The 24,461-nt window shown below is 40.1% G+C and overlaps 1 long non-coding RNA gene across 1 annotated transcript; it reads left to right on the top strand.

Moving 5' to 3' along the window:
• Positions 1 to 12,312: 12,312 nt before the first annotated feature.
• On the top strand, positions 12,313 to 14,017 carry LOC124699231. The gene is made up of 3 exons (XR_007001321.1): positions 12,313 to 12,420; positions 13,116 to 13,378; positions 13,465 to 14,017. It is a non-coding gene; the product is annotated as an uncharacterized LOC124699231 (long non-coding RNA).
• The last annotated feature ends 10,444 nt before the right edge of the window (positions 14,018 to 24,461 follow it).

Below are 24,461 nucleotides of genomic sequence, written 5' to 3'. Positions count from 1 at the left end.
GGTCAACACTGTAGAGAAGTACAAAATAAATGTGAGTGGGAAAAATTGAGTTAAAGTGACCATTACAATGAGAAAAAGGGTAGAACCAAGCATTGCACAGGGAAAAAGCAGTGTAGTGCCCAGAAGAAAAAAAAACAAGTTGGGCTATACTCCCTCCATCCTGAAACAATGGGTGTAGAGTTAAAATTTGTCCATAAAAGAGTGTACTTCTCGTTTTGCAATGCACTTCAAAATTTGTCCAGAAAAGAGTGGTACTCCTAGTAAAAAATATTTCTTTCTCATCATGAGGGCTATAGTTTCTTCACGACTAGTACGTACTACCTCCATCACAAAGCTTAAGTCTTTCTTAAGAGTCAAAGCAAGTAAAGGTTGACGAAAATTTAGAACAATCTATCAACTAATATAATATTTTGTAGATACCATACCAAAAAAATTCATTGTCTATGTATTGATATTAATTTTGTATTTTGCATGATAATGATTTTTGGTAAAATCTTAGTTTACCTTGACATAGTTTGAGCTTCTAAAAATAATATAAGCCTTACGCTTTGGGATGGAGGTAGTAGTATTTAGCATAATATGGTTTTCTTATTTACTACATGCATTTAGCTCATTGGAGTTGGAAAAGTTGAAGAGGAAAGTGATGGTCGATGACAGTTTCCCAATGTAATAATAAAATCCTTAATATGCCTTGAAAACCCACACGTACGCTCTTTCTAGGACAGAGGCGAGTATGAGGTAATGCACCCACGCGCTGTCATCTGCCCGTTCGTGCTATGTCTCCCAAATCTTGAAATATCGTCGATTATCCATTTCACGTCCACACTTCTCCCTCTCTCCACGGACTAGGAAAAAACCCTCTCTTCGCTTCCCCTTCCCATTCCACCGATGGAGAGCTCAACCGACGCCATCAACGCAGCGAAAGCGAAAGCCGCGCGGCTGGCCTTAGCCGCAGAGGATGCGTCCAGAGCCGCGACCGCAGCACGCATGGCCGCAACGGCGGCGATCATCGCCGCAGCGGATGCCAAAGACGAAGCGGAGGCCATTGCCGAAGGTCGGGCCATCGGTCGCTCATCGGCATCTGATGCTGTTGGTAGATGGGTCCACTCTCTTGGGAAGCATCCCCTAGATGACGAGGACGAGGTTGAACTCATCTTTGAACCGCCGCCGCCGACCTTCGACGAGAATATCATCGACGAGGGGGGGAAGTATGTTCCGATTCACCTCTCTCCCTTATTCAACATAGCCACTGTATCGATTTGCGCTATGGTCTCTCCCTCTTTTTTTTGCGCTATAGCATTTTGAATTAGCGTCAGAATCTTTTTAGATTCATATTCAGTATTAGTTGCAACTGCTACATATTTGCTTCACATCCGATTCACCTCTCTCCCTTATTCAACATAGCCCTGTATCGATTTTCTCTATGGTCTCTCCCTCTTTTTTTTGCGCTATAGGGTTTTGAATTAGCGTCAGAATCTTTTTAGATTCATATTCATTATTAGTTGCAACTGCTACATATTTGCTTCACCTGTTTATTTGGCATGTATCGAGGTTGCTACGATGAGGTTGACGACGATGTCGAGTCGCGTCATAGGAAGGCCACGGCCACTCTCAACAAGCTTAAGGCGGGGAAGTTCGACAAGTATTGGAGTGAACCCTGGACTGGTGCCGGGAACAGACTGCCCTTTACGCACAAAGAGCATAAAGGTTGACTTTCAAAGCGTCCTGCAGCATGCCGAAGCCGGTGGGTCCGGCTGTCTCAAAGTTGGGGAAACTGTTAACCGATCCGGCTTCATAGACAACCACATGGCCTATGGGCTATTCCTAAGGAAGAAATTGAACCAAACTATCGAGACCGGTCGTGTGCCTCCTCCCAAGCCCAAGCCACCAAAGATTAAAGGTATGAGCAGCAAGAAGCAGAAGAAGCGGGACCAGGCGGAGGCGACAGGAAGAAGATTGTAAATATACTCCGTAACTGCTGTGCATGTTTGTCTCTCCTACTGCTTCAAAAGCAGCATCTTTTGTTGAACTCTGTTTATGTTTGCTGCTCAGCAGCGTTTGTGGTGAACCTATTAGCTTAATTAGGGGTTGTTGAACTATATATGTCTGTGTTGAACCTTGCTTAATTAGGTTGTGTTGAACTCTGTTTGTGTTGGCGTGGGAAGGGGGGCATGATGCTACCCTGAATTTGCGGGACCCCCAAAAAACTTGCAAATACGAGTGATGCATCCAAAAGGAACAAACTTTTACATGGTAGACCCCGGTCTGAAAGCAAGAAATGCGATCGGGTCCTTAACAGCCACCGCCCGGATTGATCGGGGATTTTGCCTGCCTACTGCATGTGACTTGTGCTCACTGAAGTTTGGGACCTCACGCATGGGCACCACACGTAAGTGACAGACCCGTTGGTGTAAAAACTCGGGTGATTATTATACTGCATTAGTACAAAGTTTCCTATGGATTCAAGGGTTGGAAAGCCAAGTTAACTCATTTTCATGACTAAGAAGGAGCCATGCTTACTTTTTCATTTTCATGTTTTAACTTGTTTAAATCTTGTTCAAACAAAGGATTTGACCAGGATTCAAATGGGCATAAAAATTCAAAAAAGAAATAAAAAAACCAAATCACATAAGCTTCTTATGTCATATAGTAAGCATTACAGTTGATCAACGAAGTCTAGACATATTCAAACCAGAAAAATCATGTATATACCCCTAACCCTAAACTCTGTCTTATGAAGTCAAGCATGAAGAAAAGTGGTTTTGGGTTTCAAACATTGGAAATTAAAAAAACTCCCAAAAGCTTCATTTTGGAGTGACTAAGAAGAATCCAGGCTTACCTTTTCATTTTCATGTTTTAAACTGGTTTAAATCTTGGTCAAACCTAGGATTTGACCAAGATTCAAATGGACATAACAAATTCAAAAAAATCAAAACCAAACACATAGTATTTTGATGTCATATAGTAAGCATTCAAGTTGATAAACAAAGTCTAGACATATTTAAACAAGAAAAATCATGTATATACTTGGCCCATAACCCTAAACTCTGTCTTATGAAGTCAAGCATTAAGAGAAGTGGTTTTGGGTTTCAAACATGGAAATTTAAAAAACCTCCCAAAAGCTTCATTTTGGAGTGACTAAGAAGAATCCAGGCTTACTTTTCATTTTCATGTTTTAAACTGGTTTAAATCTTGGTCAAACCTAGGATTTGACCAAGATTCAAATGGGCATAACAAATTCAAAAAAAAAACACATAGTCTTTTGATGTCATATAATAAGCATTCAAGTTGATAAACAAGGTCTAGACATATTCAAACCAGAAAAATCATGTATCTACCCCCTACCCCTAAACTTTGTCTTATGAAGTAAAGCACGAAAAGATGTCATTTTAGGTTTCGAACATGGAAAATTAAAAAAAACCCTCCCAAAAGCTTCATTTTGGAGTGAATAAGAAGGATCCATACTTACTTTTCATTTTCATGTTTTAAACTTGTTTAAATATTGGTCAAACATGCTAGGATTTGACCAAGATTCAAATGGGCATAAAAATTCAAAAAAAAGAAATAAAAAATTAAACCGAAAACCACTTCTCTTCGTGCTTGACTTCATTAGACAGAGTTTAGGGTTTGGGGTATATACATGATTTTTATTGTTTAAATATGTCTAGACTCCGTTGATCAACATGAATGCTTACTATAACTTAAGAAGCTTATGTGTTTCGGTTTTTCATTTTTTGAATTCTTTATTGAATTTTTATGCCCATTTGAATCTTGGTAAAATCCTAGGTTTGACCAAGAATTAAACAAGTCAGTAACATGAAAATGAAAAAGTAAGCCCGGATCCTTCTTATTCACTCCAAAAATGAAGCTTTTGGGAGGGTTTTTGAATTTTCCATGTTTGAAACCCAAAACCATTCCTCTTATATGCTTGACTTCATATGACAGAGTTTAGCCTTAGGGGTAGATACATGATTTTTCTGGTTTGAATATGTCTAGACCTTGTTTATCAACTTGAATGCTTACTATAAACCAAAAATTCATGTATCTACCCCTAACCCTAAACTATGCACGAAGAGAAGTGGTTTTGGGTTTCAAACCTGGATATTTCAAAAACCCTCCCAAAAGCTTCATTTTGGAGTGAATAAGAAGGATCAAGGCTTAATTTTTCATTTTCATGTTTTAATCTTGTTTAAATCTTGGTCAAACCTAGGATTTGACCAAGATTCAAATGGGCATAATTTAAAAAAATGAAAAATCAAGGCACATCGTCTTCTTATGTCATATAGTAAGCATTCAATTAAGTTGATAAACAAGCTCTAGACATATTCAAACCAGAAAAAATCATGTATCTACCCCCTATGTATCCCTAAACCCTGACATATGAAGTCAAGCATGAAGAGAAGTGGTTTTCGGTTTCAATCATGGAAATTTCAAAAACCCTCCCAAGTGCTTCATTTTGGAGTGACTAATTAAGAAGCATACATGCTTACCTTTTCATATTCATGTTTTAAACTTGTTCAAATCTAGGTCAACAAACCTAGGATTTGACGAAGAATCAAATGGGTATAAAAAATTAAAACCAAGGTCTGCTCATGTCATATAGTGAGCATTCAATTAAATTGATAAACAAGGTCCAGACATATTCAAACTAGCAGGAAAATCATGTATCTACCCCCTAACCCTAAATTATGTCTTATGAAGTCAAGCATGCATGAAGAGAAGTGGTTTTTGGTTTTCAAGAGCATGGAAATTTCAAAACCCCTCCCAAGAGCTACATATTGGAGTGACTAAGAAGGATAGATGCTTAATTTTTCATATTCATGTTTTAAACTTGATTAAATCATGGTCAAACCTAGGATTTGACCAAGATTCAAATGGGCATAAAAATTCAAAAAAAATGAAAAACCAATGCACATAGTCATCTTATGTCATCTAGTAAGCATTCAATTAAGTTGATAAACAATATCTAGACATATTCAAACAAGAAAATTTATGTATCAAGCTACCCCTAACCCCAAACTCTGTCTTATGAAGTCTAGCATGAAGAGAAGTACGTGGTTTTTTGGTTTCAAACATGGAAATTTCAAAAACCCTCTCAAGATCGAGCTTCATTTTGGAGTGACTACGAAGGATACATGCTTAATTTTTCATATTCATGTTTTAAACTTGTTTAAATCATGGTCAAACCTAGGATTTGACCAAGATTCAAATGGGAATAAAAATTAAAAAAACAATAAAATGAAAAACCAATGCACATAGTCATCTTATGTCATGTAGTAAGCATTCAATTAAGTTGATAAACAAGGTCTAGACATATTCAAACGAGAAAATTCATGTATCAAGCTACCCATATCCCCAAACTCTGTCTTATGAAGTCAAGCATGAAGAGAAGTACGCGGTTTTTTGGTTTCAAACATGGAAATTTCAAAAACCCTCTCAAGAGCTTCATTTTGGAGTGACTACGAAGGATACATGCTTAATTTTTCATATTCATGTTTTAAACTTGTTTAAATCATGGTCAAACCTAGGATTTGACTATGATTCAGATGGGCAAAATTTAAAAAATTGAAAAATCAAGGCACATAGGCTTCTTATGTCATATAGTAAGCATTCAATTAAGTTGATAAACAAGGTCTAGACATATTCAAACCAGAGAAATCATGTATCTACCCCCTAACCCTAAACTCTGTCTCATGAAGTCAAGCGCATGAAGATATGTGGTTTTTGGTTTCAAACATGGAAATTTCAAAAACCCTCCCAAAGAGCTTCATTTTGGAGTGACTAAGAAGGATCCATAGGAAACTATGTACTAATACAATATAATGATGACCCGAGTTATTAGAGCAACAAGTCTGTCACTTACGTGTGGTTCCCATGCGTGAGGTCCCACACTTCAGTGAGCACAAGTAATGTACGCTAGGTAGGCAAACTCCCAACCATCTTCTTTGTCAAGAGAGAGGCATCAACACACACACACACACACTCTCTCTCTCTCTCTCTCCATCTCTCCAATTATCCACCTACGTTGGCTGCCGGTTTTGGCAGGTCGTTTCTAGCTCAGCTCGTAGGCCATGGTGTGCAGGCTCTGTAGCCATGGCGATTTGGTTGCGCCAAGTGGTTCGTCCCCGGCTGCGACGAGGATCAATCCGGACGGTGGGCCGTTAAGGACCCGATCGCATTTCTTGCTTTCAGCATGGGGTCTACCATGTAAATCTTAGGGATTTAGACGTAATTTCCTGTTAATTTTGTGTCCTGCTGTAAACTGCGCTCTGATGCGTATTGGAAATCTGGGTCCTTCAGGATCGTTCGGTTGTCCCTCTAAAAAAATCTCTCTCATTCTCGGCCTTTCTCGCTCGCTCGCACGAGTCGCACCCCCCTGCGCACTGACAACCCACTGCACACGATCAACATCACCGGAAAAAGGATAGACACCATAAATAAGTGGGGCCCCGTGACTTGCTCTCCCTTCGTCTCCTCCCGTGTGATCCCTCTTCCTCCGACTCCCGACCTTGCGGAAAAGAAAAATGAAATGAAAGAGTTTCACTGGACGGGCAAACACATGTGCTGCCTAGTAATAATAATAATAACGTAGAAAAATCGACCTACGAATCTATTATTAGTAAACTAGGGTTTTGCCCAGTACTACGGATCAATTTCTGAAAATCCAACTACGGGGTTCGATTTTGGCCTGCTAATATAAAATTATATAATCCGAACTAGTATTCCTCTAAAAAATCATTTTGGTATGCATCGTTTGGTACTTTTCATAGCTAGAGTGCTTACTCCCTCCGTTAGCAAATAGTCTTCGTATGTCATATAGCACTACAAGGATTCTGGTCTATTGCAACAAAATTTATTGCTACAACTATCTTTTGTTGCAATAAAATGCAATATTACAACAAAATTCTCATTCGTGGTAATAGGGCCTAAATATTGCCACAACTTAGTTTTATTGCGCTAAGTACCCATCTTTGTTGCAATAGAAGCCACATATTACCACAAACCGTGTATGCATTGTAACATGGTAGAGATATTGCGACAACTGCATAACGTTGCGTGAATTAGTCATTTTGTTGCAATAGCTACTAGTTATTGCAACAAAGTAAATGTCTGTCGTAATATTAGGAAAGGTATTGAAAACCATTTTGGTGTGTGGCGTTACTGAAAGATATCATGGTAAACATTGGCTTCATATTGCAACAAAATGGGTATTATCCATAATAGGATTTTTTTTTACCTCAACTTCATTGTGTTCCAATAAATATTACATATCATGACAAATTTGTATCCATTGTAATATGCACAACAGATTGAAAAATAATTTAATTTACATGGTATTTCTCTATTATATTTTACATATTGACACATATTTTTTCTATTATACAAATGTAAATAATTATTATTTATCAATTACCGATCCAGCTATTGAACCAAGTAAACCAATGGTCAAATTTTTAAACCTTAGAAGAGAGGGCTCCAGATCACCTCTCCACGATTCTTAGATCTGGCGGTTTTTTCACAACGAAATGGCCTTTTACCAAAAAAAAATATTATAACATTATTTTCAGCAGCAGCTATATTTTATATTGCTCTGAATTATTATTTTTTCTATTTATTTCATTATTTTGTACGTTTTCCACCAAAAAAATTCATATTTTGCACCAAATACTTTAGCATGTACTCTACTTGCGCCAAAACTTTTTAACTTTCCCGCTAAATAACCTCATAACTAATCACAATTAGTGCTCTATAAACCAAATCACGGCATCATCACATGGGATTGGATCTCGACTCTGGTTCCTCCATCCTCACGGCGTCAAGGCTGCGAATCACACTGGAGTCCATCACACGAAGAACTTATCAGGTTACCTTTCTCCCATCTCCTCCGCATAGATTAGAGATTAGGTGTGCAGCGCATCGATCTACCTTTTTCCTTCCATCCTTGAACTACCGTGCAGCAACCGTGCAGCCTCCGGTATGACCGCCAGGATGAAACAGCCCGCCTCACCGTCCTACCAGGACAACCACCGGGATGCAATAGCCCTCCTCGCCGGCGGCCGGCAAGGCGGCGGTGGGCCCGGTGGCGGCGGATCTCACACCGATCTGGCATACATTTGATCTGCTGTCTTCGATGCCGACCACGTCCTCGGCCACGGCGACCACAGCCATGGTGGCCGCGAACACCACCAAAACTGCCAACACCTCACCTATCCCCGTGACGGCGGTATGGTACGCACCTGATTTCTCCCTTCCTTGTCGATATGAGTTTACCCGTCTAAATGGGGACTTGTGCCGCCTGTGCACTCCCGGCCGTTTACGGTTGACGGTTCCCTGTGGCCCCGTCGGCCGTCGCGCCGATCAGTCCGGCGCCGGCCACCAGCTCGCTCCGCTGGCCACCCGCGTGGATGCGTCTCGCCTCGCTCGGAATGGCTGCACTCTCCAAGTCTAGGCGAAACTACACAACAGCGGCGCATGCGCGCCGCGCGCCAGCACCAGACCGCAGATCGGCTCCCGTCAGCGTGCGGGCAGTCATCCATCGCAGGCTTCGTGCTGTCGAAGAAAAGTGGTGCGACCTAAATCACTAGCTGCTGTGTGTTGAGCTCTCTGTCGACGTGCAGGTGCAGAACTCCCAAGCGACTGGGACTGGAGGTACTTTTAGGAAGCCAATATTTACTTTTGCAAAAGCTATATTAGACACTTTCAGATTATTGATGAACTAATCATGTGCTTTTCATATGATCAGGGTGCTGCAGTAGTTGCTGCCCAGCGCTACAGCGAGGAGACTTGCACAAGCTGGATGATGTGGAGAAAATCAGGAAGGAGATCAAGGAGCAAGAGGGGTTAGATCAGGAAGTGTGTGATGACAACCGTCCACAAAAGGTTTGGATTTTCGCTGATTGTTGATTATTGCAATATAGTATATACATATATATGAAGTTGATTGTTGAGTTACCGGTTTGTTGGTGTTCTTGAAAAAATATTTTTAGAGTTTAACGGACTATCTCAAGTTTGCACTAAGGCTTCCTTGATTTGGGTCACATTTATTAAGTATATTTAATTGTTGGAGCGATCCTTTTGTTGCTTAAGCTTTATTCTTGAGTACTGCAAAATCAAGGAGCGCTTGGTTTGGTAAGAATAAGATGAGGTTCACTACATTATGTTCTTCAGTCTTGTGAAGGTACAACTCGGCAAGTGGGCAATGGCGATCAGTGTTCTAAGGGATATATGATGACAACTAGGAAATTCCTTTAATGGAAGGTAATTTTCAGATACCATGTGTTGTCTTTGAAGTATCCAATATTGTAGTATATACTCAAACAATTGTTCTTGTTTATAAAAATATTGTGGTAATTGGTTGTCCACTTTTGTGGTGTCTATGTCATAAGTATGCACCATAATAAGGTGGTACAAGTGGGGAATGGTATGACTCAAAAAAATTGTTCTCTTAACTTTCTGAGGCCCTGTTTGTTTGGGCTGGAGCTTGTGCTTCTATTGCTTTTGGGATTTTAGAAGCACAAGTCCAGCCAAATACCTAACTTTTGAATCCAGGCTTCTATAAGCGCTTGTTCCATTTGCACCACAAGCCATGAAGCCCGCCCGGAGGTACTTCCCGCAGCTTCCTGTAGCTTGTGAACCTTCCCGCAAACTAATGCCACCATAGTTCCTCATATTTACGGTCTAAATACCACTGCTATATAAATGCCCAACCCCTTCACAAACTTCCCCCAAATCCCCACCCCGTTCCTATTTTCCCCCGTCAGTCCCAACCAACACACAGACAGGAGAGGATCTAGGGTTCCTCCGCGCCGCCGGCCTCTCCTGTCGCGCCGCCGGCCGGCGCTCGCAGCGCCGCTGACCTCTTCTGCCTCACCACCGCCCCCACACGTGAGTCCCATGGCCGCCCGCCCCCATCGTAGCTCCCAAGGCCGCCTCGAGCTGGTCGGCGCCCCGACTGTTCTGCCGCCGTCGACCATGCCTCCCTAGCTGCGGTCGATTACCCAACTGCTAGATGAGGCCTTCCTATACCTACGCCTCCTATTGCCGTCTCGAAATTTCTGTTTAAGGTGGCCGTCTCAGATCTGCTGCTATCGACCCGCACATACTACTGCCGTCCCGAGCTGCTGATGAACAGGGATAAGAATTAGGAGTGAATCTTGGTGTTCCGTTATATGTGATCTAGCACTGATTTTCGATTGTGATTTTACACGATTTAGGACAAAATCTTTCTGTTACGTTGTGTGGTACAACTTGTGACTCCTCTATGATTATCAACAAAAAGAAAAAAATGCGTAAAACAATATGGCAAGTGTATTATTTGAGCTATTACAAAGCATAATAAGCTAATTATATCAGCTCAGTAATTGTACATCAACTTTAGCATATAGGGGTATTTCAGACTTTCACCATATGTTATATATTGAGCAGCCGTCTTAAAAGCTGGTTGCCAAACAACATTTTTACATTTCACCAGCTGTCCAGCTCCAGCTGCTTCTCAGAACTTACCAGCTCCAGCTGCTTCTCGTTCAGCTGCAGCTTAAACAAACAGGCACTGAACCTTTATTGAATGTCATCCACATGTCACAATTAAGTGAACCTCTTCTGTCAATGATTTTATTACAATATCTGAAAGAAAAGCTTCAAGCTTATCACAAACGTCTATGAAAATTTTGACCTACTCATTTGCTAGCTGCTTTAGGTAAGAGGTCTTGATAGTTTAGTTTTCTGGCAGCAGGTTGTTCCTCCAGTTTAGTTAATCTATGGTCCACGATTTAATGATCCGATGATATCGATTAACATAATCATTTTACTGCAAGATATTAATATATGATTGTTATGAGTACCAACCCATGTTTAAGTTTATTCTTGTGTTTTCGTTGAAGCTAGCGAAAGGATCTATAGCATGTTTTCCCCGCTGCCACTAAATAGGCTATTTGCTGAACAGTGGGCTGATCGATGTTGCCATTTTGAACTTCAACTCTGAAGTAGTGTGCTTAATTTTTGACATGTTCAATGGAGGCGCTGGGTGAAGTTCATCTTATCTCAGTTTTGTAAAGCACAAAGTACAACTCATTCACTTTTGCAGGTATGAACTTCATAACTTGCATGGTCCTCAAATTTCATATCCTTTATTTCCAATTCCTAATTTGCTATCCTTATTTTTTCCTACACGTGACTTTTGTTCAGGACATGAGCATCTCTTAGTTTGCAACACAACAATTTTATTCAAGAGATGCAGTTGATTATATTTGTTGTCTTTCTAGGCTTATGCCCTATGCATATGCTAAGAGTTCTAGATGTAATTCTATATGTTCTGCTAAATCGAGACTCTTGCTTGATGTTCACGATGAAGTTGTTGTAAAGTATGTAATGATAACTACTATATTAAACCTTAACAAACATCTTTGTTCTCCTAATTTTGAAGTTTTTTTCGGATTAACCTGCAGCTGACACGTAAGTAGTTTTCTGGTTGATTTCAGCGGTTCTTTTTCCGTGTACCCTTTCGGTGCTCTATAGAAACTTTTGTGGTCCTTTTCCTTTAATACGTTTTAGATGTGCTTCCTTTCGAGCGAGGTGCGTGTACCATTTTATTGAACCGCTTTGACTCTTTCTTTGTCGCGCTGGGTGACCTCTCGAAAGATCCCCTGCCCATATACCGCCCCTGTGCGCTCTCTCGATGCAAATCTCGAGATCCTCGGGCAGGGACTGTCCTCGGGTGCCCGCGAGCGGCTGGCGGCGGCATATAGAGGCGGCGGAGAGAGGGGTGGAAGCGGTGGTGGCGTCAGGGAGACCCTACGCGCGCGTCACCGGACATCGCCTCTGCGCCTTGGGCGGCCGTCCCGGCGAAGAGATTACTCGCCGGCGACGAACACCACGCCGCGCTGGGGTCGTGGTCGCTGGAAGACGAGGCCGCCGCCGTGGAGGAGGGGCCAGGCCGACCTCAGGCGCGATGCGGAGCCGGCAGCCATGGGGGCGTGAGGAGCCGCGCCGCCGTCATCCGGTGGGGTTGCCGCATGTAGCAGCACCGCGCTGCTCCTCCGTGAACCGCAATCGTCGTCGCCTGGGTCGGGTCTCCGGGTCGATGCGTCACACGGTCATACCTGGAGGAGCCACCTCCCGTGGGTGGGAGCCAGGCCATCGCAGGGAGGAGATTAAGCGCCGCCGACGTTGCCACCCGGACGTGTTGCGAGGATTCCGCATGGGTGGAAGCAGCGGCGTCGCCGAACCGTGTCCGTCGCGGCAGGTTAGGTATATGCCGCATCTGCCTTTCCTCTGTGATGTGCACGATGGATGTTCGGTTGCTCTAACACGGTCGACGCCCAGGCAAAAGATCTTCCTGGTGACTCCGTGACGACGAGTCGTGGTGTGCGCGAGCGTAGCAGTTATTCCGGCAACTACCGGCGCGGGAGCTCCAGCGTGCAGGTGACCTATCCTTTCTCCGCCTTCCTTCCTTCCCTTGATCTGCTCATATCTTCTGTCTTTTATTTCATCTTTTCAGTTCAGTCATACAGGCAATAGCGTCTGCAAATTCTGAACGGAACTATTTTTCTTAAGCAGCATACATGGAGTAGTAATGGTAAGAATCAGTAGGTTAGCCGTGAATGGTCAAAGAATTAGCAATGAAGAAGCCCAAATACTCTCTTCCGTATATTGTCCAGCGGCCTAACTGAAATCCACAGATGACTATTTCCTTGTGCCTTTGCCTTTTCACCATCTCAATGAAGCACAAAAGAAGAATATAAATATATAATAGCTTCTTGCTCTCAGCTGCAGGCGTTGCATGACTAATCTGAAACATTGATTTTATATTCTCTGACGATGAATCTTTCCTGGTGAATTTGTGTGGTTCAGTATTCCACTGTGTTCGCCATTCTTTCTTGCTTTTTTCCTAATTTGTTCACCGCGCATTAAGTTTGTTTGATGATTTTCTTCCAGATCCAATGAGAATTATGAGAACAGATCCAAAAACATAATGTATGTCTTTTGATCCTGATATGAGTTGAATAAAAGACATGTTTGGAAAGTTTTATAGGTGCATGGTCAATCTGAATTCGTCGTGAACTTTTCATTCTGTTATTCTCTTCGTTTTACAGTTGTGTGCGATGTGTTTGGTGCAGGTCTTAGTACAAATGCAAGTGGCATTTCCGGCCAGCAGCGAGTCCAGCTGCCTTCTACGTCGCCTCATCCTGTATGAATTGGATTTCTTCATCGTCAACTGCTGAGGTATTGTGCTTAACACAACATTTTCAGAAACAGCCATCGTTACTCTAGGCAGCATCCAGTTTGCTGGCCTGACGGTTAGCCGATTTTCAAATTGGATTAACTGTGCGAATTGAGATGGCACGAAGCTGACGCAATTTAAAGTTTAGGATGCAACAAGGTCAGTACAAATGCATTGTTCGTTTAATAACAAATAAAGAAGAAACCTTCTTTTTATGGCTAACTAATGGTTTCATTCTATCGCAGGGTGGCACTAGCACTGCCGAAGTAAAGAAGAACAAGCCCCCTCCTGTATAGTTTCGGTGAGCTCAGATAATGAAAACATTCGACCTTTACAGAACATTTTTCATTCAGTAAAAATATGTGAATTGAGGGCTATATTGGTTCTTTCCTATACGTATAGTATTGTTTTTATGCATGACAGTCGTTTTAAAGGAATGCCTAATGATATGCCTAGGTGTTATTTTTCCTCAACTGAACTATTTGTAGCTTCAGTTAAGTTTTGATTTGTCCCTACATCATGTGCATTCATGTTCATATAGAAATTGTATTATCATGTCCATCCACAGTATGGTGCTTTGGTAAGGGTTTAGGAAGCTTCTACTGGTTGTTTTTTGATTCAGACATGGGGCATAAAAGTAACATCGCATGTCTTACGGCTAAATGATATGTATCTTGGATGCAATTCAGTCGTCGAAAAGCCGAGGAGAGGTCTAAATATTTTATAACTTCTGTTTTCCTTTGTATTGGTGCATTATTCACGATTAGTCAATTAAATACCACACCCTTTTAAACTAAATATTAACAACATCGAGAGAACCACGATGTGATCAAGTAGGGAAGAAACTAGAATCTGCTACCCAATGTTCCGCTTGATGTCGGATTTAGTTTGCATTTCGGAAGTCCTACCAATTCATGCTTTTGAGTTATGGCCATCATATCTACATATTTGCGGTATCAAAAAGGTAATTAATTAATGTGTGCTACTCCTTTTAACTGATTTTACCAATCTTTCACGTTTGCATCTAACTATGGCTGATTGTTCTTTGTTCTCATTGATACTTAGTAAGTTAGTTAAAGCTGCAAACAAATTGGAAAAGCATAGTATGTGCAATCTAAATTCAGTGCCAATGATTCAATATAAGTCGAGTCAAGTTACTTTGGTGAAGGACAGCCAGTGCTTGAAGTTTCCATACTAGCTAATGATATGTATCTTGGATGCAATTCAGTCGTCGAAAAGCCGGGGAGAGGTCTAAATATTTTATAACTTCTCTTTTCCTAGCTATTGGTGCATTATTCACGATTATTCAATTAAATACCACACCCTTTTAAACTAAATATTAACAACATCAGAGAATCACGATATAATCAAGTAGGGAAAAAACTAGAATCTGCTACCCAATGTTCCGCTTGATGTCAGATTCAGTTTGCATTTCGGAAGTCCTACCAATTCATGCTTTTGAGTTATGGCCAACATATATACATATTTGTAGTATCAATAAGGTAATTATTATTGTGTGCTCCTCCTTTTAATTGATTTTACCAATCCTTCATTTGCATCTATCTATGACTGATTGTTCTTTGTTCTCATTGATACTTGGTAAGTTAGTTAAAGCTGCAAACAAATTGGAAAAGCATAGTATGTGCAATCTAAATTCAGTGCCAATGATTCAATATAAGTCGAGTCATGTGACTTTGGTGAAGGACACCCAGTGCTTGAAGTTTCCATGCAAGCACATGCGATCCCCAATGCAAATTTAAGTCGTAGTGCGTACAACTGGTTTGTGTGTTCTGCATGATTTTTCATCGGTCGTTGTTTTTTTTCGAAGAGGGGAACGGAGCCCCGACCTCTACATGGAGCGCACTAGGGTCCACTATTTTCTTTCACTTTGCTTTGTCTATGTCTATGGTTGTTCAGAAATTTGTACTTTTGTTCTTTTATATTTGGCCTTTAACATTCTTGCTATGCTGTAAGATGGAAATAGTTCATGCGACGCTTGCATACTCTTATGCATATTTTAACTTCAAATTCGCAATGAAATAGACTTGCAACATGTCTTAGACTTGCAAAATATAGGAAGTCTTTTATTTGTCTGATAGTTTGTTAATTCCAAGCTCTGTTTTATTGATTCTGAACATTTGAATATGTACTTCATCCTAAGGGTACCAACAAGATTACAATGTTACTCCTGAAGAAATGACAGGCATTATTGAAGTTATAGGTGAAACTGAGAAGTTCTGGTATTGGACTGGATGAATTTACATGCTCTTACTGTTATTTTGAGATTCTTTAAATGTTGCAAGCAACTTCATGCTTCAGATTTCTATTCAGGTCTGCAGATTATTTAATTCAGTTTTCTTGCTCGCAAGGGCGATATTATGTGCTCCATATATCTTTGTATAAGCTGTCTATCATAAGGTTAATACCTAGCATTTGAAAACAAGTAATAGTGGTGGTTCTGGGCCAATCAAGCTTAGGTTGATTCAATTGTCCGCTTTCAATTCTGAAGAGAGTTGCTAATCAGGGGGGATTTGAGCAAAATATAATTTATTGAGATTGTGAGGTTTCCTTTTTGTCCGTATTGTGATTAACTTCTGCTTTAAGGCCATGAATTGAAATTTGTCAAGAGGTTGTTGTCTCTTCAATTGATGCAGGCATTGGAAGGTATACCATGAAAGGGGTTTCACATTGTTTCTAGATTATTGCAATGCCTATGTTTTGTCAGAATATAGTAGATTTACCTTCTTGACTAATTTTCATCATTTCACATATCAAGGTATTAGGAGAATATTCTGGGGTTCAACTGGTGATCCGAGCAGATAGGCATGAATAGAATTCACTAGGAACGCCATCTACACCATCAATAAACCAACCACTAATTGGCACCTCGAACCAAAACCCATCTATGCAAACGGCGGTGGCGCAACAAGCCCCTCTACCAAGAAACCAAACTGCCCTACACGCCCCCACTCAAGGATGAACAACGAATATATTATTATCATTTCGTTCGAAGATGAGAACAATAACGCTAGGTAGTTGATCAGGTTAGAGAGGCCAAGTAGTTGATCATGGTAGAGAGACCTCTCTTGCTCCCTAATACACTCCATCCTCTCCTTGCTTTTTATCGTGTCCATCCTTTTGTGATCTACATCATATATATTGTGCTCACATTTTTCGAGTGCATATAAGGAAATGCAAGCAAGGAAATAAAGCTATTGGCAGAATGATGTATTCATCGTTAGTATAGAAGCCCACAAGTAGCCTAGCCGTTTTAGTTGATTTACTTTATTGTACACATTACAATCTAAGTGATATATCTATGTTATTTCACCTACTTTTCTATTAGTAAGCCACCATACTGGTGCGGCGTGCCGCCGCGCCGATGATTGCTAGTTTTATTATGGGAGTTCACTCACAGCAACCTTCTAAGGCCAAAATGTTTTTTCATCTCTCTTGCTCTCAGTTTGTAATGAAGTCACGCTTACTGTTGTTCTTTGATGAATAATTGGTTGAAATAGAGTATCGCCACGAAATGTTCAAATTGTCGCAATACCTTCCCGCGAAAAAAATTAACCGTTACCATACCTATTTATCGCCACGAGTGGAATATTTGTCGCGATAAGTTAATACCACGAGCGTAGCGGTCCGTGGCAAATGGCTAATGCCACAAACGTCGCTGATGTTGCCATAGGTTATTGCCATGGTTCGATATTACTACGAAAGGGCGTGCGCCACGAAACATAGGTCGTTGGTATAGGTTATTACCACAAATGTCTATCACCACAAACTGCTAAACGCCACGATTCGGTTGCATGTTGCGTTAAGCTATCTCGATAAACCAAATTGTTGAGTTAAGTGAGTGTTGCCACAGAAAAAAATATGGCAACTTCCCACATGGTTGTTGCAATAGAGCACTTTGTTTCCACGATTGTGTTTTCGTTGCAATATCCTATTATCATACGTTTAATTGCAACGCTTGCCAACGAACGCCATTTTGTGGCAATAGGTGCATATTGCCACAAAACAGCATCTATCGCGATAATTTTTTTTTGTTGCAATAGACCCGATTTCTTGTAGTGTAGTAAGCATTCAAGTTGATAAACAAGGTTTAGACATATTCAACCAGAAAAATCATGTATCTACCCCTATCCCTAAACTCTGACTTATGAAGTCAAGCATGAAGAGATGTGGTTTTTGGTTTCAAACATGGAAATTTCAAAAACCCTCCCAAGAGCTACATTTTGGAGTGGCTAAGAAGGATAGATGCTTAATTTTTCATATTTATGTTTTAAACTTGTTTAAATCATGGTCAAACCTAGGACTTGACCAAGATTCAAATGGGCATAAAAATTCAAAATAAATCAAAATAAATGAAAAACCAAGGCACGCAGTCTTCTTATGTCATATAGTAAGAATTCAATTAAGTTGATAAACAAGGTCTAGACATATTCAAACCAGAAACATCATGTATGTAGCTACCCCTAGCCCTAAACTCTGCCTTATGAAGTCAAGCATGCATGAAGAGAAGTGGTTTTTGGTTTCAAACATGGAAATTTCAAAAACCCTACCAAGATCTACATTTTGGAGTGACTAAGAAGGATATATGCTTAATTTTTCATATTCATGTTTTAAACTTGTTTAAATCATGGTCAAACATAGGATTTGACCAAGATTCAAATGGGCATAAAAATTCAGAAAAAACAAAAAATGGAAAATCAACGCACATAGTCTTCTTATGTCACATAGTAAGCATTCAATTAAGTTGATAAACAAGGTCTAGATATATTCAAACTAGACAAATCATGTATCTACCCCCTAACCCTAAACTCTGTCTCATGAAGTCAAGCATGAAGATATGTGGTTTTTGGTTTCAAACATGGAAATTTCAAAAACCCTCCCAAGAGCTTCATTTTGGAGTGACTAAGAAAGATATATTCTTAATTTTTCATATTCATGTTTTCAACTTGTTTAAATCATGGTCAAACCTAGTTTGACCAAGATTCAAATGGGCATAAAATAAAAAAAAAACAATAAAATGAAAAACCAATGCACATAGTCTTCTTATGTCATATATATAGTAAGCATTCAATTAAGTTGATAACAAGGTCTAGACATAATCAAACGAGAAAAATCATGTATCAAGCTACCCCTAACCCCAAACCCGGTCTTATGAAGTCAAGCATGAAGAGAAGTACGTGGTTTTTTGGTTTCAAACATGGAAATTTCAAAAACCCTCTCAAGAGCTTCATTTTGGAGTGACTACGAAGGATACATGCTTAATTTTCATATTCATGTTTTAAACTTGTTTAAATCAAGGTCAAACCTAGGATTTGACCTAGATTCAAATGGGCATAATTTAAAAAAACTGAAAAATCAAGACACATAGTCTTCTTATGTCATATAGTAAGCATTCAGTTAAGTTGATAAACAAGGTCTAGACATATCAAACCAGAAAAATCATGTATCTACCCCCTATATATCCCTAAACCCTGACTTATGAAGTCAAGCATGAAGAGAAGAAGTGGTTTTTGCTTTCAAACATGGAAATTTCAAAAACCCTCCCAAGAGCTTCATTTTGGAGTGACTAATTAAGAAACATACATGCTTACTTTTTCATATTCATGTTTTAAACTTGTTCAAATCTAGGTCAACAAAGCTAGGATTTGACGAAGAATCAAATGGGTATAAAAAATTTAAAACCAAGGTCTGCTCATGTCATATATAGTAAGCATTCAATTAAATTGATAAACAAGGTCTAGACATATTCAAACTAGCAGGAAAATCATGTATCTACCCCCTAACCCTAAACTATGTCTTAATTATGAAGTCAAGCATGCATGAAGAGAAGTGGTTTTTGGTTTTCAAGCATGGAAATTTCAAAAACCCTCCCAAGAGATACATATTGGAGTGACTAAGAAGGATATATGCTTAATTTTTCATATTCATGTTTTAAACTTGAGTAAATCATGGTCAAGCCTAGGATTTGACCAAGATTCAAATGGGCATAAAAATTCAAAAAAAATGAAAAACCAATCACATAAGCTTCTTGTGTCATCTAGTAAGTATTACAGTTGATCAACGAAGTCTAGACATATTCAAACCAGAAAAATCATGTATATACCCCCTAACCCTAAACTCTGTCTTATGAAGTCAAGCATGAAGAAAAGTGGTTTTGGGTTTCAAACATTGGAAATTAAAAAAACTCCCAAAAGCTTCATTTTGGAGTGACTAAGAAGAATCCAGCCTTACGTTTTCATTTCATGTTTTAAACTGGTTTAAATCTTGGTCAAACCTAGGATTTGACCAAGATTCAAATGGACATAACAAATTCAAAAAAATCAAAACCAAACACATAGTATTTTGATGTCATATAGTAAGCATTCAAGTTGATAAACAAATTCTAGACATATTTAAACAAGAAAAATCATGTATATACTTGGCCCCTAACCCTAAACTCTGTCTTATGAAGTGAAGCATTAAGAGAAGTGGTTTTGGGTTTCAAACATGGAAATTTAAAAAACCTCCCAAAAGCTTCATTTTGGAGTGACTAAGAAGAATCCAGGCTTACTTTTCATTTTCATGTTTTCAACTAGTTTAAATCTTGGTCAAACCTAGGATTTGACCAAGGTTCAAATGGGCATAACAAATTCAACAAAAAACACATAGTCTTTTGATGTCATATAATAAGCATTCAAGTTGATAAACAAGGTCTAGACATATTCAAACCAGAAAAATCATGTATCTACCCCTACCCCTAAACTTTGTCTTATGAAGTGAAGCACGAAGAGATGTCATTTTGGGTTTCGAACATGGAAAATTAAAAAAAAACCCTCCCAAAAGCTTCATTTTGGAGTGAATAAGAAGGATCCATACTTACTTTTCATTTCCATGTTTTAAACTTGTTTAAATATTGGTCAAACCTGCTAGGATTTGACCAAGATTCAAATGGGCATAAAAATTCAAAAAAAAAAGAAATAAAAAATTAAACCGAAAACCACTTCTCTTCGTGCTTGACTTCATTAGACAGAGTTTAGGGTTTGGGGTATATACATGATTTTTATTGTTTAAATATGTCTAGACTCCGTTGATCAACATGAATGCTTACTGATAACCCACAAGTATAGGGGATCGCAACAGTCTTCGAGGGAAGTAAAACCCAAATTTATTGATTCGACACAAGGGGAGGTAAAGAATACTTATAAGCCTTAACAACTGAGTTGTCAATTCAGCTGCACCTGGAAAAGCACTAGTAATAGGGGTGATGTGAAAGCAGCAGTAATATGGGAGCAATAGTAACAGTAACACAGCAGCAGTAGCAGTAATATGAGAGCAATGGCACCAGAAAATAGTTGATACTACTTCCAATGTCATGTAGAAACGAGTATACGATGATGCGAGATGGACCGGGGTTCCCAGCTATCTACACTAGTGGTAACTCTCCAATAACAAGTGTTGGGTGAACAAATTACAGTTGGGCAATTGATAGGATTGAAATAGCATTAAGACAGAACATCAAGATCATTAATCATGTAGGCATGTTTTCCATATATAGTCATACGTGCTCGCAATGAGAAACTTGTACAACATCTTTTGTCCTACCAGCCGGTGGTAGCCGGGCCTCTAGGGAATCTACTGGAAATTAAGGCACTTCTTTTAATAGAGCACCGGAGCAAAGCATTAACACTCCATGAAAACAGGTGATCCTCATATCTAAGCCTTCCCCTCCAGTTGTCCCAATTTCTGTCACTTTGGGGCCTTTGGTTCCGGACATAGACATGTGCTTACAACTTGTAGATACAATCTAAGCAATAAGTATAGAGCTTAAATCTAAGATCATGCCACTCGGGCCCTAGTGACAAGCATTAAGCATAACAAGATTGCAGCAACAATAACTTCATAAACTTTGTAGATAGACAATCATAATGTAACAATCCATCGGATCCCGACAAACACAACATCGATTACATCAGATGAATCTCAATCATGTAAGGCAACTCATGAGATCATTGTATTGAAGTACATGGGCGAGAGAATACCAACTAGCTACAGCTAGAACCCGTAGTCCATGGGGGAACTACTCACGGAGCATGATGGAGGCGGTGGCGTTGATGGAGATGGCTTCGGGGGCACTTCCCCGTCCCGGCGGGGTGCCGGAACGGAGACTTCGTCCCCCGAATTGGAGTTTCGCGATGGTGGCGGCGCCCCGGAGTCTTTCACGGAGTTTCGTCAATTGGTATCGCGTTTTTAGGTCGAAAGGGCTTATATAGGCGAAGAGGCGGCGCGGGAGGGGCACCGGGGCGCCCTCCCCATGGACCGGCGCGGCCGGGGGCCCGCCCGCGCGGCCCTATGGTGTGGGGGGCCCAGTGCCTCCCCTCGACTCCCCTTCGGTGTCCCGGTCCGTCTCGGTGAATTATGATGTTTGGTCTTCGTTTCGTCGAATTCCGAGAATATTGCCCGAATAGCCTTTACGGAACCAAAAACGAGCAGAAACGAGAAGCGGCACTTCGGCATCTTGTTAATAGGTTAGTTCCGGAAAACGCATAAAAACATTATAAAGTGCGAGAAAAACATGTAAGTAATTTCATAAAACAAGCATGGAACATCAGAAATTATAGGTACGTTGGAGACGTATCAGCATCCCCAAGCTTAGTTCCTGCTCGCCCTCGAGTAGGTAAACGATAAAAAGAGTAATTTCTGTAGTGACATTCTACTTGCATAATCTTGATCATACTATTATAAAGCATATGAGATGAATGAAGTGACTCAAGGCAATGATCTATAGTTGCTAACAAATAGATAACATATAGCAAAACTTTTCATGAATAGTACTTTCAAGACAAGCATCAAAAGTCTTGCATAAGAGTTAACTCATAAGGCAATAAATTCAAAGTAAAGGCATTGAAGAAACACAGATGAAGATTTAAGTTTCAGCAGTTGCTTTCAACTTTCAACATGCATATCACATGGATAATTGTCAACACAAAGTAATATGATGAATGCAAATAAGAAAGTATGTAAGAATCAATGCACAGTTGACACAAGTGTTTGCTTCTAAGATGGAAGGAAGTAGGTAAACTGACTCAACATAAAGTAAAAGAAAGGCCCTTCACAGAGGGGAAGCGAGGGATTAAATCATGTGCTAGAGCTTTTTAAGTTTTGAAATCATATAGAGAGTATAAAAGTAAAGTTTTGAGAGGTGTTTGTTGTTGTCAACGAATGATAGTGGGCACTCTAACTACCTCATCAACCAGACTTTCAAGAGCGGCTCCCATGAAGGACGTTATCTCTACCGAGCAAGGTAGATCATCCCTCTTCTCTTTTGTTTACACATGTACTTTAGTTTCATTATTTATGGATGACACTCCTCCCAACCTTTTGCTTACACAAGCCATGGCTAACCGAATCCTCGGGTGCCTTCCAACATTCACATACCATGAAGGAGTGTCTATTTGCAAAATTAAGTTGCTTACTGATAGATCAGAGCAAAACACGTGAAGAGAATTATTAATGAAAGTTAATTAATTGGCGCTGGGAACCCCATTGCCAGCTCTTTTTGCAAAATTATTGGATAAGCGGAGATGCCACTAGTCCATTGGTGAGAGTCTGTCAAGAGTAAATGACAAGGTTGAAAGATAAACACCACATACTTCCTCATGAGCTATAAAACATCAACACAAATTGAGAAGCATTTTGAAGGTTTAAAGGTAGCACATGAAGTATTTACTTGGAATGGCAGGAAAAATACCACATAGTAGGTAGGTATGGTGGACACAAATGGCATAGGTTTTGGCTCAAGGTTTTGGATGCACGAGAAGCATTTCCTCTCAGTACAAGGCTTTGGCTAGCAAGGTTGTTTGAAGCAAACACAAGTATGAACCGGTACAGCAAAACTTACATAAGAACTTATTGCAAGCATTATAAAACTCTACACTGTCTTCCTTGTTGCTCAAATACTTTTACCAGAAAATATCTAGACCTTAGAGAGACCAATCATGCAAACCAGTTTCAACAAGCTCTATGGTATTTCTCCACTAATAGGTTTAAACTACATGATACAAGAGCTTAATCATGATCAACTTTGAGAGCTCAAAACAATTGCCAAGTATCAAATTATCCAAAACAATATGAGGCATTTTCCTTTTCCAACCAAATAGCAATAAATGCAATAGCTTCCAACTTTTATCATTGAACATTAAAAGTAAAATGAAGAACACAAGTGTTCATATGAAAAAGCGGAGCGTGTATCTCTCCCAAACAAGGATTGCTAGGATCCAAATTTATTCAAACATAAACAAAAATAAAAACACACAGACGCTCCAAGTAAAGCACATAAGATGTGACCGAATAAAAATATAGTTTCAATAGAAGAACTCGATAAGTTGATGAAGAAGGGGATGCCTTGGGCATCCCCAAGCTTAGACGCTTGAGTCTTCTTAAAATATGCGGGGATGAACCACGGGGGCATCCCCAAGCTTAGGCTTTTCACTCTTCTTGATCATATATCATCCTCCTCTCTTGACCCTTGAAAACTTCCTTCACACCAAACTTCTCATAAACTTCATTAGAGGGGTTAGTACTCAAAAAACTTTGATCCACCTTGGCCCTGTATTGACACATTGCAAGTACTCAATAAAACATTAGCTACAGCTCTCCACGTCTAGAAAGCTTCACTTAAAGTCCACAAGAGACAATGCAAAAAAACAGAGATAGAATCTGTCAAAACAGAACAGCCAGTAAACACGAATTTTTAAGAGGTACTTCCGTTGCTCAAATCAGAAAACTCAAAACTAATGAAAGTTGCGTACATATCTGAGGATCATTCACGTAAATTGGCAGATTTTTCTGAGTTACCTACAGAGAATCATACCCAGATTCGTGACAGCAAGAAATCTGTTTCTGTGCAGAAATCCAAATCTAGTATCAACTTTATATTGGGAGCATTTGCTGTGCAATCAGCCGTTTCGTGCAATCGTGCAATCGAGCTGGCGCGAGACGTCCGATCCGAAGCATGCGGCCCGATCCAAATATGCGTGATTCCACCTCCGCTTAGTTTGCAAGTTTATGAAAGCCCCCTAGGCATTATTCCACATCTCTCTTTTGTCCCCCATCGGGAAGCTACCTTCTTCCCCAAACTGATCGTTCTAGGTCTGACTCGAAGAAACGAGACGAAGCACGACGCCCTAAGTCTGACTCGATTACTCGAAGAAAATAGACAAAGCCCGACGCCTTAGAGCGCGCAAGA

This window comes from Lolium rigidum, chromosome 3, assembly GCF_022539505.1.
Source record: "Lolium rigidum isolate FL_2022 chromosome 3, APGP_CSIRO_Lrig_0.1, whole genome shotgun sequence".
In the NCBI taxonomy this organism is placed as follows: Eukaryota; Viridiplantae; Streptophyta; class Magnoliopsida; order Poales; family Poaceae; genus Lolium; species Lolium rigidum.
Note: the sequence above shows the minus strand (reverse complement) of the source record. Positions and strands in the feature narration are given on the sequence as shown.